This window comes from Thermobia domestica, chromosome 9 (assembly GCF_964235325.1).
Source record: "Thermobia domestica chromosome 9, izTheDome1.hap1.1, whole genome shotgun sequence".
NCBI classification, from domain to species: domain Eukaryota; kingdom Metazoa; phylum Arthropoda; class Insecta; order Zygentoma; family Lepismatidae; genus Thermobia; species Thermobia domestica.
Window position 1 is genome coordinate 276,258,303 of NC_137462.1, and position 16,207 is coordinate 276,274,509.

General features: G+C 36.2%; 1 protein-coding gene across 3 annotated transcripts in view; it reads right to left on the reverse strand.

Annotated features, from left to right (window-relative positions):
- The window catches only part of klg (klingon), a 1,029,592-nt gene that overhangs the window by 255,050 nt on the left and 758,335 nt on the right, over positions 1–16,207 (reverse strand). The gene's annotated exons all lie outside the window — the stretch shown is intronic.

The window sequence follows — 16,207 nt, forward strand, 5'->3', positions numbered from 1 at the left end:
TACCGTAAACGCTTCCAGAGGGAGGGGGTCTCGATTTTTACAAATATCCCCTAACCAGTTACTTCCAGCTATAAATTGTACTGAATCGTATTTGTACTACGTAATCTTAGGGGGGAAAAAAGAGTGAACGCGCTAGGGTATATAGTAACGAAGATATGAGTGATGCCATAAACGCTTCACAGGGGGGTTTAGGGGAATAGCGGGATAAGCATCGGGGAGAATTTAGGAGAATTTTGAGAAATTATACCTTTACATGTGTGCTAACGATTGGTAGATAATTCATCTTGCTACAAATTTGTTCTGACATTTTCCCTTCATTGACCGGGCTAGTGGGCAATATATATATATATAACCGGGTCACGGATAATTCGCAACAGAAAATGAAAAGGGGTCAATTCCCACCAGGAAAGCAAAAGGAGATAGGTTATTCGTTATACGTACAATATACCTAATAAGAAAAACACTTGTAGATGAAATATAAGCTTTAGAAATATGAACTACTACTACTACAACTATTATATTATTACTATTATTATTGACCATATAGGTTCGGAGGCCAATTCACCAAAATCTGTTGACTCCATTCTTAGAAGCCCATTATTATTATTATTATTATTATTATTATTATTATTATTATTATTATTATTATTATTATTATTATCATTATTATTATTATTATTATTATTAGTTTTGAAATACTATCAGCTGAACTTCCTATTTGCTACTTATTTCCTATTTTGATGAATGTTGAACAATGACTTATGAGAAATGATAACTTCGATTAAAATTTATTGTGATTACAGAATTTAGCTTGAAGTACCGTGATGAATTCAATATGCTATTTCGATGACAGCAGAAATTATATTCTTTTGACACACATATTCATATGGCCACGTCTCTCGCAAGAGGAAACCAAAAGTGTCATAAAATTCCTGACGTAAGTTGTTAATTTATCACATCATTAACTTCACGAGTGATCAAAATGATGTGTTTGTGCATATAGCTTTCATTTTATTTATAGACCCTATTAATTGCTGTATATTTATATTTTATTGTTTGTGAAGTCAGTGTCAAGATTTTGTATCCTTGGCCTTTTTCTTTTGGCGCGAACAATTTTTTCACTCATTCATGTCTGCATAATTTCTTTCATCTGTAGCGAAATGGATCCTCAGAAATGTGCATCGGAATATATAAAAGAGCAACCTTTGTGTAGATTTAGGCCATCTGTCCCGAAGGAAAAGAAAGGATGTTTCCATGCTTCTTTCCTACCGCGTAGGGTCTTTGTTTCTTCAATTCCCAGTTTCAGTACAGTGCAGTTTATTGTACGTGTAACATGGAGCACGCTGCTAGTACACTTGGAGTGGAAGAGCAATTTGTTTTTTTGTTCTTATACCTACCGTACTTGTAGCATGTAATTATGCTGCTGCTAGGAATGGTAGGAAGCGACTATGGGTGAGGGATTGGATAAGACGTCGTTATGGCCATGGTATTCACTCCACTCTTTTACCAGAGTTGAGGATCAATGACAGTCATTCTTATTTCAACTACTTACGAATGACTGACGAAAGTTGTTCTTTGTTCAATGACGTCACTCATGATGAAAGAAACAACTGTCCATAGGCGGTCAGAATCTCACATACAGATGGATGTATGAAATATATAGCTGACGTATATAATATACGTATACATGTGTAGTATACGGAAGTTTGTTAGATGTCAGACACCCTGCAGCGACATGATATAATGTCTAAATGAGAAAAAGGCAGTAACTATGTAGTATATGGATAACGTATGCTTCGTACAGATTTCCGTACTAATCGTAAGGATTCCATAAATTTGTACAACATACCGCTGTCCGAATAACGGATTTTTCTCAGTGTACACATAATTCTATACTATATGCAATAGTATCATATATACTTTGATTTTCATATTTATATTGTCAATGTAAATAGCAACAATACAAAATATCAATATCAATATCAAAATACCTGTATGTTTTTTTGTAGTTTCAATCAAATCATAGGGTCAGATAATGGGGGATCAGGGCCGTCTTACGCATCCTTTTGCATTGTTTGCTTAATATATGGCCAAACATGTCTTGAGGCTGTGAACTGTGGAACCTTTTACGTACTGCGAGCAGTGGCGGTTTTAGCGGGTAGACACGGGGCTACCCAAAAATATATAAAACTGAAAATATATAAACACTAAAAGATATAGTAAAAAGTAAATATATTTTCACTTTTTCTATTAATGGTAAATAATTATTTAATAAACAGCATCAACAACTACTGTAAAAGTAATTTCCTATTGTCATTAATCAATCGAATGTGCATATGTATCCATACGCGAGGAGCGGACCTACCCAAAATTAAAATCCTAAAACCCCCCCTGACTGCGAGCTTTAGCATGTTGGAGGTGAACTACTGGAAAACAATACAATTGAAATGACTTGATACTAGACCGAAGTAAGTTTGTTTTATCTTTGTTTCAGCTATAATGTCAAACGGTTTACTTGCAACTGAGTCAGTCAATTTTCAATTTATATGCAGTTAGCTATCTTTCTTTTTTTCTTTTTCTTTAATCACATTCATTTTTACTGATATAGATGTGAATAACGCTGCTAATAAGAGAATAGTATCTAGTTATTTTTCCAAGAAGAACAAGTAGAATAACATCTAAAATTTATGATAAAACTAAAAGAAAGAGTTATTCTTCTTACAGAATTATTGCGAAAAAATGAAATGAAATCTTTAAGTTTTACGTCCCACGGTTATGCCGGTTATTCTAAAGGCGACAGTGATGAGATATGAATGAAATGGTGGAATGAAAAAAGTGGGAGGAAACGGGAGAACCCCGAGAAAACCCAGGAGCATGGTGTTTGTCCACCACAAAGTCCACACGGCGCGAGCTGGGATCGAACCAGATACCCCAAGAAACGGAGGTGAACGCTCTACCACTGAGCCACCGCAGTTTCTATCTACAATCAAAATATAGGCATAATTAGAATAATTGCAAAACCTAAGGATTTCTGCTCAAGTACAACCCTGAAAACTATGTACATCGGTTCAAATTTCCATTTAATCCATCATATATATATATATATATATATATATATATATATATATATATATATATATATATATATATAATATTATTTGGTGACAATCAGTTTATCGGAAAAAACATTATTATTATTATTATTATTATTATTATTATTATTATGAAAATTAGTAATTGTGAAAGATAATAACTTCGATTAAAGCTGCTATGATTACAGAATTTAGCTTGCAGTACCATCCTGAATTCAGTATGCTATTTTGATATCTGTGAGGAAGCTAAATTATTTCGATGTCTACATTCATGGAACCGAGCTGTTAACAAAAAAAGAGACACTTGTTTTCCCTGGCAGTCGTAAAAATGTGTATTTTGGCTCTTCCCCCTCCAGCCCAAAAGAAACCGTTGTTTCGGAAGCGGCGCAACTGGATTTTCTTTTATGTCAGCGGGAGGGCGATAGCAGGTAGCAAGCAAGACGGCCCAAAAAGTTGGACACTGTTGAACTTCTTGCAAGATGGAAAAAATGTTTTATGACCCTTTCAAGACTGTGTGTACACGGGGAAATATGGTAGGGTTTCAAGATTTTTTTTTTTTTTATGACAGCTACAAGATCTTGTACAGCGGGGGACACTTCTAAATGGTACACCTTAGCCGTAAATCTCCATATGGCTGTACCATTTAGAAGTGTCCCCCGCTGTACAAGATCTTTTATGGTGTACACGGGGTTTTATTCCTTTCCAGCCTGCACTCACTCAAGGTCAACTTTTTCCTTGAAGTGGTACGTTTTGTCGCGGATTAAATATCTGAAATGTTTTAATTAGTCCATGACAGGTTGTAATTTATATAAGTGGTACGTTTTGTCGTGGAATACATATCAGAAATGCTTTAATTAATCCATGACAGGTTGTCATTTATGACAGGTCATCAAAAGTGGTACGTTTTGTCGCGAAAATTCAAGTGGTACGTTTTGTCGCTGGTACGTTTTGTCGGGACACCGACAGATGGACGGATATTGTTCAATATGACCTCCCACAACATAGATCGAGAGTCCAGGAAGCTGCCGCAATCCCCAGAATTCTGCATTTATACACACACAATATTTTCCAGTGATAATGAGCGCTTCGAGTCACCAACCAGTCACCTGTGAGATTTTTGAGCAATTTAAATAGAGTGAGTGAGGTTTGATGCTGGCTGACGAACCATCACTGTCGCGGGTGATCTATGAGTTGTTAACGGGAGCGCAATGTAGTGTTACGTAAAGCGGTTGTAACTAGTTTACTGTTCTCTGCGTTTTGTGCTGCTCAATTTGCAAATTACACCCTCTTTCACATACAGATGCGAATTAACCGTAACACTAAACACCATGAATTGTGCATAAATACAGTAATTAAACGCAATTTTACTTTATTTATAGCTGCTTACGTGAAGAACACGTACATAATTGTCGATACAGATTTATACACTAACAGTATATTAGGTAAATATCCTGAAGTAGTAGTTTTATATATATATATACAGTTTAGACAGATTGTTACCGGTATTGGTTTTATGGAGCTCTTACAGATTATATGGACAGCATCATAATATCAAGTTCAAATTTTTCACTTCCATAAAAAAGTTACTAACCAATTAAAGAGCAATCAATACACTACATATTATGTATGCAATATATATACAGTGAAACCTCTACTAACGGACACCTCTATAAAGCGGACACCTCCCATAACGGACATATTTTGTAATCCCCAAACACCGTAATAGGAAAAATCATATTGGCAAACCTCTCTAAAGCGGGCACTCTCTAGTACGGACACGGACAGTCTTTCTTGTCTATTATAGGTATTATTTACCTCCTATTACGGACACTTTCTCTAAAAACAAGTTGAAAAGTAGAGTATAAATACACTTTTAGTAATTCATACTGTCACCAAGGAAGAACATGAGGGTGTGACAACATTTTGCCTCTTCAACTGACTGTTCAGCAACCTTGAGGAAGGGTCTCTGTTTCACAACACCCTTATATCCTTTGCTTGCATTCCACTCCCACCTAACCTGCTTCAGAAACAAAAGTGATTGACAGTTGCCCACTGTTTGGAATGACACATCATTCTACTGTCCGGCTGGAATCTCTAACCAAGCAGAAGACAAGTTTGGTATTTTTACCACGGGTACGCATATTGTCTTTTTTTAAAAAAAGTCATTACTGGACTGTAATTAACTCACAAATTAAAGCAACACACCGAAAACGTAGTAAGTAGCGATAAATGTCAAGTGCAGAGAACTATAACATCTTATTCGCATGTTGTGCCTCGAACATAGGGAATTGGATGACGCAAGACAATGCAGGTACAGTAACATTTTGGTAATATTCATAAATATGTGATTCATGCAAAAATATTTTTTCTAATTGCATATTACCTTGTTTATTAATTTATGTAAGAAAATATTGAAACCTCTGTAAGGCGGACACCTCTCTATAGCGGACAATTTTTGATTCCCCACGGCTGTCCGCTTTAGAGAGGTTTCACTGTATATATATATATATATGAGGGGTTAATTTGGATAAGGGTGTAACTAGCAATTCTTAAATTTTTCAGGAGAGCCGAAAAACAAACGCCTTTATCCAATTAATCAACGTATTCACACACTATTTTTGGAGACAGGCGTTTGCTACGGAGCAGAGATGTTACCTTAACACCACCTAGACACATGCGGACATGCTCGAACTTGCAGAAAATATGTATATATATATCTCATTTTACCGGAAATAGGTCCATACACCCTTATCCAAATTACCCCTTCATATATAATATATTATATATATATATATATATATATATATATATATATATATATATATATATATATATATATATATATATATATATATATATATGTATGTATGTATGTATGTATGTATGTATGTATGTGTGTGTGTGGTCAAGAGGTTTCTCAACCCGAAAGAAATTCAATAGCTAGTTGTAGACGTATATTCAACTACATATAATGCATAGCCATACTTATTTTTGTATAAACCAATATTTGCTGAGCAAAACTATATATTTTCGTTAAAATTCAACACGTGTTACAGTTTCGCCAACTAACTCTTTGTCTTCATCAGACACTATGTGATACAATATAACTGTACAATCGTATATACATACAACAGCTAAGAGATCTTTCTTCTGATCGGCTGTATGTATATACGATTGTACAGTTATCTTGTATCACATAGCGTCTGATGAAGCCAAAGAGTTACTTGGCGAAACTGTAACACGTGTTGAATTTTAACGAAAATATATAGTTTTGATTAGCAAATAATTAGTTCATATTTAATTATTTTTGTAATTAAAAGTTCCAATATTGACAATAAATCAATAATTCTGTTTTCGAAAAGTCAAATCTAAATAAATTCCTCGCCTAGACATGAAAACTGGAACTTCTGAAACTCATGAAAGAAATAGTTTCGGCTAATACTTCATATAAAAATTATTTTGTTTGTCTACGTCAAGACGTTATGCAAGCCGTAAGAAAATTATGAACAGCATGTTGTAAGATCTCAGGTAAATATTCAATTATCCATATTGGTGGTTCAATGGTAGAAGGCTTAACTCGATGCGTGAGGTCCCAAGTTCGATTCCCGGTGAAGTAAATTTGTGGTGAACAACATCGTGTCCGCGGGTTTCCTTGGGATGCTCTCTTTCTTCCCACATTATAATTCCACCATTTCCTAAATTATCATCCGCTTGCCTTAATCCTCCTCTCCCTTAACCTAAAGAGCATATTCGTGGGACGTTAAAGTAACAGACTTTATTTCATTTCAATTATCCATATTTTTTTTTATTTTTCAATTAAAGCTTGGTAGGTTGGTTGATTTGAAATTTACAGTTGCTTTCAGCAGCAAGGCTATATGAGGCGTAAACCTACTGCTTAACATGGGGTTCGAACCACATGATCATCTACTAGAAATCGAATCTGGATCTCCCGTACCAAAAGCGCGTAACCTCACCTTATATCCACAAGACAATTCAATAAAAGCTTGAATATTTATAGCGAGATCGGCAATTCTGTGTTTCATCTATTGAATCAAAGAAGCATTCCTTCCGCACCTGTAACCTGGAGACTTCTAGAACTCATGCAAAACACAAATGTAAATAGTACTCATATAGAAAAGAAAGAACTAAAATAAACTCCAACTACCAACTGATCTAATAGTAATTAAGAATTAGGTTATAGTTTCTTGAAGTTTAGTATTCTTTGTAGCACAAAGGCTGTATGAGGCGTGGCCCTACAAATTAACGTGAAATAAAAACCATTGTAACGTGTTCAACTCTCTCTCACCGGGAATCAAATCCGGAGTTCCGTCCACCAAAATTGTGTGAGCTACCAATTAAACCAGTGTGCGAAGAGTGTATTGCCCCCCTGAGTATTCAGCACATTCTTGTTGAATGTGCTGAATACTCAGATCTCAGAGAACGTTACGGACTGTCTTCTCTATTTACCCGTGCCTTGGGGGATGCTAGTGCTATTGTTGGCCAGGTACTTCAGTTTATTCGTGCCTCTGGCGTTGTTCACGCTTTCTGAGCTTTTTTAGTTTTTTTGTTTCTGTTTTATGGCTGCTAAATGATTATATCTTTTCTGAGCTTTTATTATTTTTCTCTACATATTATTGTTATTATTTATTCTTTTATAATCTTTGTATTTTTTTCTTTTCATTTAGTGGCACTTTTGTTCCTTCGGATTATATTCGTTTTAGCCTGTTCCTTTTTTTAAAAAAAATCTTACAGTCCTGAGCAACCGTATTTATCGCAACGGGGTCGGGGACATAAAGCCTTGATGCTGACGTCCCCGTTAACCCCCCACCCATACACTCATTTAGGATTAATTGAGAATTTGTATTCACGATTTTACGATCTATTCCGAAACAAAGAATAGAGATAATGCAATTAAAAAATTCGTACCTAAGCTTACCCGACGTTGTATAAGAGGCAATATATTTGAGGTGAAGCTTTAACTCCTCGGATCCTATGTCGCCAATAGGCGACATGTGTATTATACTTGATGTATTCACTGAGACCACATGTTGCCTATAGGCGACATGCACTGAGCGGACAACTGACAAAGATACGAAAAAGAATAACTGAAAATTGGCTAACACAGTATACAACCGAAGGTAATTATAATATTGGAACATAAAATTTCTACCAAATAAAAAATGCTGGGTCCGAGGAGGTTAAAATTTCTTTTGGATGATATACAACCGCCACATACTACGTCGCATTGTTTTGAGTTTAAAATAAGTTTTTGTTTTTTTCTTTCGCACCAGAATGTAGCACCAGAATAATTTATTTACTTATTCAACATGATCCAGGCTCAGTTACAGAGTTGTTCATATATCCGGAAAGCAGTAAAGGTAAGACCGATAGTAGTACAAGACAGTAGACTGAAATGGTTTGGGCATTTGAGAAGAACTTTGGAATACGTAGCTCACTGAGTGGATGCTGTAGAACTGAATGGGAAACTAACCCCGGCGAAATTAAAATACCGCTAATTTTACAGTAATTATGTGATATCTTCAAATAGATAAAATATAATTGAAATATGGAACAAGAGCGCCCTAGACAATATTATTTTGCGTGAGGTACCGTTATCATCACAAGTCACCTAGTGGCTTTCCGTTTTCAGCTGTTTAGAAACGCGAAAATAAATGCCGATTTTCAAAATGGCTCGAAATCGAAAGCAGATAAGTGAGTCGAGATAACGGTTTGTCATGTAAAACAATATTGTCTAGGGCGCTCTTGTTCCACATTTCGATTATCTTTTATCTATTTGAAGATATCACATAATTACTGTAAAATTAGCGGTATTTTAATTTCGCTGGGATGAAGACTCTTAAGAACGATATGGTGCAGTGTGGTGTCACAGCGGATATGACACAAGGTGGTAATAGGTGGAGGACAGCAATACGAGAAAGGCGACATGAGCTAATTGGGAAAAGGCTTAGAAGAAGATTTCAAGTTCAAAGTCATAACGTATAAAAATCTACACATTTATACTACATTTTCATTGCCACATACAGTATATTCTTAAGCCTATATGCTATCTCTGGTTTCCAAAAATATCAATCAGGTATCGTTCTATTGCATTGTAGCACTCACTCAACCTCCGTTCCTACTATTAGCGTGGGTTCCAAACAATGGCAGGCTTAGATCCAGTGTACCTGGCAGACACACATATATCATTATCCAAGATTAGCCCTCACAGTATAGATGTTCTCACAACACTACCTAGGCTCCAAAGAGTCAGATTACAGGATCAGTTTACTGGCCCCGTTGTTGAACTATTTAGATCTAGAAATCTCCTGATATGTCTGTTAGAGATAAGGCAACGCAGTGCGCTAATCACTAGGCTGGACGTAATTCAGCCAATCGCTAACAGATGGTGTTGGAGTAGATCACACCCACAAAGGGTTTTTCCACTATGTAGTTTGGTTTGGTTGCATTCTTACCTTTCGCAAAAATTCACAATTCAACTAGAAACGAACATGTTTTCTGCAAAAACCATCATACCAGTGAAGTTTTAACAAATTAATTCCATTAACAAACTTGGTCGAGGTAATTGCTCTGGCTATGTACAGCTATCTATTGCAAAAAACCAAAATTCAAAAATTCGCTTTCGTTCGAAAGTAACGGAAAGGACGCATGCAGTAGTATTACAATCTTATAAGGCCCTAGCTTCATCCTAATAAAGGAGATGAGTATCTGGCAACATTGTATCATATTTTAAGTGTTTGCTTATATATTTCTCAAAGCTGGCTATTTGCAAAGAGAGAAATGTTTGCAAAAAATGGTTCCATAAATTACGCGAATAAATGGGCAATAAACTATTTTTCGCAGAATTCGTCCGAAAACAATATAAAATTCAGGCTGAAAACAAAATATTTAAAACGAGGTCAGAACAAATTGTTTCCAGTGATGTGAATTTTAATCACAGAATTTTAATACTGTACTCAAGCCACTTATATAACGCACCTAATAACTAGCAAAACACATAATTTCACTTCATAAACAACGTTAAAAACGAATTAAAATACATTTTCTCTGCATGTATCCTTGCAAAAGCAACGAAATTGGATATATTCAGTTCTCTATAAAAAGTATGATCTTTGATAAAATGAAGAGAGCATTTTATAACAGCGTTAAAAGTTTACTGATGTCTGCTGTTCTGGATTCTTGACAAAGGAATTGTCATGCAAAATGTTATAGACAGTAATACAAAGAGTGTGTAAGTTTTAGAATGATTTAAGTATTATCAAAATACAATCTTCAAAACAAGAAAGAGTGTGATATAAGAAAAGAATGTTAAAATGAGAACTCCTTTTATTGAGAAAATGAAGTGCATTTTCACTTATTTCTTTATTCGCTGTAAAATTGTTTTTCAAGTAATGAGAAAGAATTTCTGAGTTATAAAATGAATATTATTTTTTTTTTCTTTCGATAATGCCAGAGGTAGTGCTCTCAAACGGGTCGGGTCAGCTCGGCTCGGGTTACGGGTCGGGTCAGTCGGTTCAGCTCGGGTCGGGTTGTCGGGTCGGGTCAGATCAATCTGGTCGGATCACGGGTCGGGTCGGGTCAGTCAATTCGAGTCACGGGTCGGGTCAGGTCGGTCTTCAACCTGACCCGACTACGCTTTACCAGAGCGTAGTCCTAAATTACTTTTTTCTAACAGAAATAAATTATTTCCTTTTCTTTCCTTTATATATATATATATATATATATATATATATATATATATATATATATATATATATATGGCCGTTCTCAAAGTAACCTCCGATTGGTTAAAAAAAAAGAACCATCGAAGTAAATAAGAATAATTTATTATATACAACTGAAAACTACTGCTTTGCTCTAATTTTCAACAGAGTTTACATAAACATTCAAGCACTTATCATATTTCTTTACTATCTTAAAATTCCATCAGCATAAAAATCTTCCACCTGTGCCTTGAGCCGCATTTTTCAGGTCCTCATCATCTCCAAAGCGTTTATATCCAAGCCACTTCTTCATATGTATAAAGAGATATTATCACAATTTGTGGAAATTCATCGGAAAGCTCCGAAATTGTGAAATATCGATTTTCACGAACTTTTCCATTAATTTTCTGAACGAGTTCTTCATTGACCACTGATGGCCTGTCACTTCTCTCTTCGTCATGAATGCTTGTTCGTCCACTTTTAAATGAACAAATCCATTCATGAACAACTCCTTCACTCTTCACATTTGGTCCACACACGGTACAAAGTTCCTGATGAATAATGCTGCCGAATATTGTTTTGTCATAAGAAAACGTATAACAGTTCGCACCTTGCACTTAGCGGGGTTTTCTATTGCGGCACATATTTTGAGACGCTACAAAACTTTAACTAGTGATCACACGACCTCGATTGAATGCAGACTGATCTACCGTGCACGTGTGTGCAAAGATGGTAGCGTTGCCCCCAATATTTCACGCACAGTAACCAATCGGAGGTTACTTTCCGAACATGCCTCGTGTATATATATATATATATATATATATATATATATATATATATATATATATATATATATATATATATGGGGGGATGGGGGGTAGTGTGGGGGTGGGTGTACTAGCACCCATGCTTACGTGTCAAACAGATCTAAGAAAAATCTCGTCTTGGTTGGTCGAATATCCGTGGTTAAGCCAACCAGGACCACCCTCATAGAAACGTTCCATGCATTTAGGTCACAACGAAACTCTCTCTCACATATTATTTGTGAATGTGTGTGTGTCATCTCATAATACATAAATCTGCTTTTGCAGTATGCATTATTGTTGTCAATTGTTCCGTAAGATCATAATAATTTTACGGAACAGTGATTCATAAAGCACGTTTTCATAGAATTAAGCACAGTATTGCTCGGATGAAGGAACTGCTTTATGTATATTCTGTCATACAGGTTGGACACCATAATTTTAATTACAGCTTCTTTTCAAACTAATTGATATTTAGTGTTTGAGCTATAGGTAAAATTAGAATTAGTTACTGAACATTACATATTTAAGTTCTCTACTAAAATGGTGTACAATTGTGACTGAAATTAAAATGGCCCATATCTTTAATTTCTCTGGTCTTGCTCAGTATTGACTACCGCGTGTACAAAACAGTCACTGAAATTATTATGTCAATAGTACTATTTTCATTCCTTCAAACTATGTATTTCTAAGGTATTTCCGTTTGAGGTAATAATATTGTTTGCATATATGTATATTACTAGCCAAGACCGGCCCTAGGAAATTTGCCGCCCCCTACAATGGCATCATTTGTCCTTCCTTGCTCTAGAAAGAACAAATGTTAAAAGCCACGATTTTACATATGCTACCCCCATCATGAAAAACGAAGGAGAGTTAAATAGCACTCGCAATCAGAATGACCTAAACACTACAAATATAATCTCGTTGTGTCTGCCTTTTCTTTAAATAATAATTTATTATGTTAATGAGAGATAAACCAAATACCTGCAGAGGAAAGATGGTCATCCTTTTTATGTAATTCAATTTCGAGCTTCAATTTCAATATAAAAGTTTGTAATTCCAGTGCAACTAGTTCCTTTATCTTAATTTCCATTCTACATGTGTTAAAACATTTTTTTCTTAAAAAAATCTTGTTTCCATCTTCAATGATAAGGAACTTGTTCGTGACAAAGACAAGACTAGTTTTCATATCAAAACTTTGAAAATTAACTAAATGGAACAGGTGTTCGCAACTGCTCGAGAATTGAGTTCTTGTACCTGACAACAATCAAGCATTTCATGCTGGGATTCGTTTGACCATTTGCTTCAGCACTGTTCATGTGACCTTAAACTAATGCGACTTAAACGTGATTTGTGAATGTAGTATTCAAATAGGTCAGCTTAGGAAATTTAACTACCACCATCATGAAGTCTGCTTCCAGCAAGAAATATTTATTTTAAATAATAGAGTTATGACCGATTTTGTAGCTCCGTGCAAATGCATGTGCTGCATGTATGGTAGAGCCGGGCCTGTAATTAGCGGCACTCACGCACTTTCTGTAAGAGTGGGCTCTGGTTTGAACCCTTGGATACAACTTCATGTCAATTGTACTTTAAAAGGTGTAAATCAGGTAGTAGAAAAAAGATGGCATACAAAACTTTAAACATTCAAATTTAAGACAAACACAACATGTATTAGGTTTTGGGGGTGAAAGTGCCATAATATTATTACTACCAGCAAATGTTATTTCACTTACATATAGGAATGGGCACGAGTCGAGTCGAGTCAAACGTAATTTTCTCGAGTCGAGTTCCGAGCCAAGTCACGGCTTTGAGGTCGAGTTTCGAGTCGAGTCGAGTTTGAAAAATTGCTCGCTCGTTTAGCTCGTTTTAACTCGTTTTGAAATCATTGCCTGATTAGACTGGAAAGAGAAAGCTATGAGAAATGTAACGGGATTTTTATAACGAGACAGCCTCAAATGTCGTGAGCACTGACATAAGTATATACTGTAGTTCACACCACCAAGGCTGAGACCTGCACGGTGAAAGTTTTCAGCCGAAGCAGAAGCCCAACCCGTGTAGGGATGTTAACCGGCTAAGCTCGGTTCAACTGAGCGAACAGCTCGAGCTGGCTTGATTGAGATGAGGCACCGACTCGGCTCAGGTGGGCCATTGTCTCGAGCCGGCTCGGTTGGGGTGAGCCATCAGCTCGGTTTGTTTCGGCTCGTGTTGGTTTGGGTGGGTGAGCTGTTGGCTCGGCTCGATAGGGAATGAGCTGTGAGCTGAGCCGTTGAAAACCCTAAACCCGGACCAAGAAGTTTTGAACATGTGTGGCCGGCGCCCTCTAATTTTTAACGATTTTTCGTTCGAGTCCGGATACTTCATCCTCCGGAACTCAAACCCAGAACCTCGTGAACGATGTCCTTGCCTCCTCGACTTCACGAGTACCGAGGTCAGCAGTCAACTAGTTTTTAGTATTCAGATGCAAACTACTTATCTTTCATGTTTATACACGGTGTTGTTATAATAATAATAATAATAATAATAATAATAATAATAATAATAATAATAATAATAACACAGGCCTACAGAAAAAAAAATTTCTTGGTGCCTAAAATTTTAGAGCTGATTTTAACTATGTGTGGGGCGCTGAATCCAATAATGTAAGCAGTTTTTTTCTATCAGCTCTACTTTGGTAGATACAGGCTACTGTACCAGTAGTGTTATTTACGTTACAATGTATGTGGAAGAAATATTACAATCCAAAATAAATATGTAAATTATAAATGATGTAACCACTATTTCTGCATGCTTCTTGCAATAGTATACAAAATAAGCAAAAGAAATACAAATATTCTCGTAATAACAAGTTTGAATATGATCTTATAAACTCTGCAACTCAAATAAATCCTACTGTGCTCTATAGAGATTTCTATTTGGAAGAACGGCGCTCTTTTCTCATTAGTGCTGCTATCTGTCGGTACTAAACGGAAACTAGTCATATAGTAGTTCCAGGAACGTCCACTAGATTGCATTGGTATTCTACTTGGCTAGTGGATCGTAGTTGTTGTCTTGCAGGTGGAGTGACATGTTGGAACATGTGAGTTTTGTTCTGAAATCATAACTTGTATCGCGTATACTAAGGCTTTATATTTAACATCCGTGTTAGTGGCCTGAACATAAAATGAGTTCAAGTCGAAGAAGTTGTGTTAACCATCCTGATGTGTTTTGCTACATATGTGGTGAGTACACATTTAAAGACAATAGAAAACATATCAGTGACTTTGTAAAAAAAGCATATCATGCATATTTTGGTGTACGCCTAGGGGACCAAGATAAAACGTGGGCTCCACATATTGTGTGCAAAATGTGTACTGAACACTTGCGACAGTGGACAACTGGAAAAAGAAAAAGTCTTAAGTTTGGTGTTCCAATGGTTTGGAGGGAACCCACAAACCATGTTGATGACTGTTATTTCTGCCTGGTAAATGTTACGGGTATGAATAGAAATAACCGGAACAAGTGGACATATCCTGATCTGCCTTCAGCAAGACGTCCAGTTGTTCATTCCGATGAAATACCAATCCCAACGTTTCACCACTTGCCAGAGCTTTGTGAGACTGAAAACGAACGTAGTGAACATTCTTGTGACATGGATGATGGAAGTGACAGTGATTATGAGGGAATGTCAACAATTCCTCAACAGTTTAATCAAGATGAGCTAAATGATCTAGTTAGGGACCTTAATCTTTCAAAAGAATCGTCTGAATTACTTGCTTCCAGATTGAAGGAGAAAAACGTACTAGAACAAGGAACTAAAATCACATTCTACCGAACAAGGGAAAAGGAGTTTTTACCATTTTTCACTGAAGACACAAATCTCGTATTCTGTCACGATGTTAGAGGTCTCCTAGAACACATGGGTCTTCCAGAATACAATCCAGATGATTGGCGCCTGTTTATTGATAGCTCCAAGCGAAGTTTAAAATGCGTCCTTCTACACAATGGCAATAAATATGGCTCAATTCCAATCGCTCATTCAACACGACTGAAAGAAGAATATGAAGCAATTGCTTTGGTTATGGAAAAAATTAAATATCAGGACCATCAGTGGGTGATTTGTGTGGATTTAAAGATGGTGAACTTTCTTCTTGGACAGCAAAGTGGCTACACAAAATATCCTTGTTTTCTATGTATGTGGGATAGCAGAGACAAAGCAAACCATTGGTCAAAAAAAGAGTGGCCGCAGAGAGACGACATGGTTGTTGGTAAGAAAAATATTATTAACATGCCTATTGTTGAGTGTGACAAAATCATTTTGCCACCTATACATCTCAAGCTCGGTTTGATGAAGCAGTTTGTAAAGGCGCTAAATAAGGACGGGCCGTGCTTTGCTTACATGGGAAACAAGCTACCTCAGATCAGCACAGAAAAATTAAAAGCTGGAATATTTGATGGTCCCCAAATAAGACAACTCATGAAAGATCCGGCTTTCGTGGAGTCCATGAATGAGACTGAACGTAGAGCTTGGACCTCATTTGTAGAAGTTATCAAGAATTTCCTTGGCAATAATAAAGCTGATAACTATGTTGAGCTAGTGAACCAGATGCTT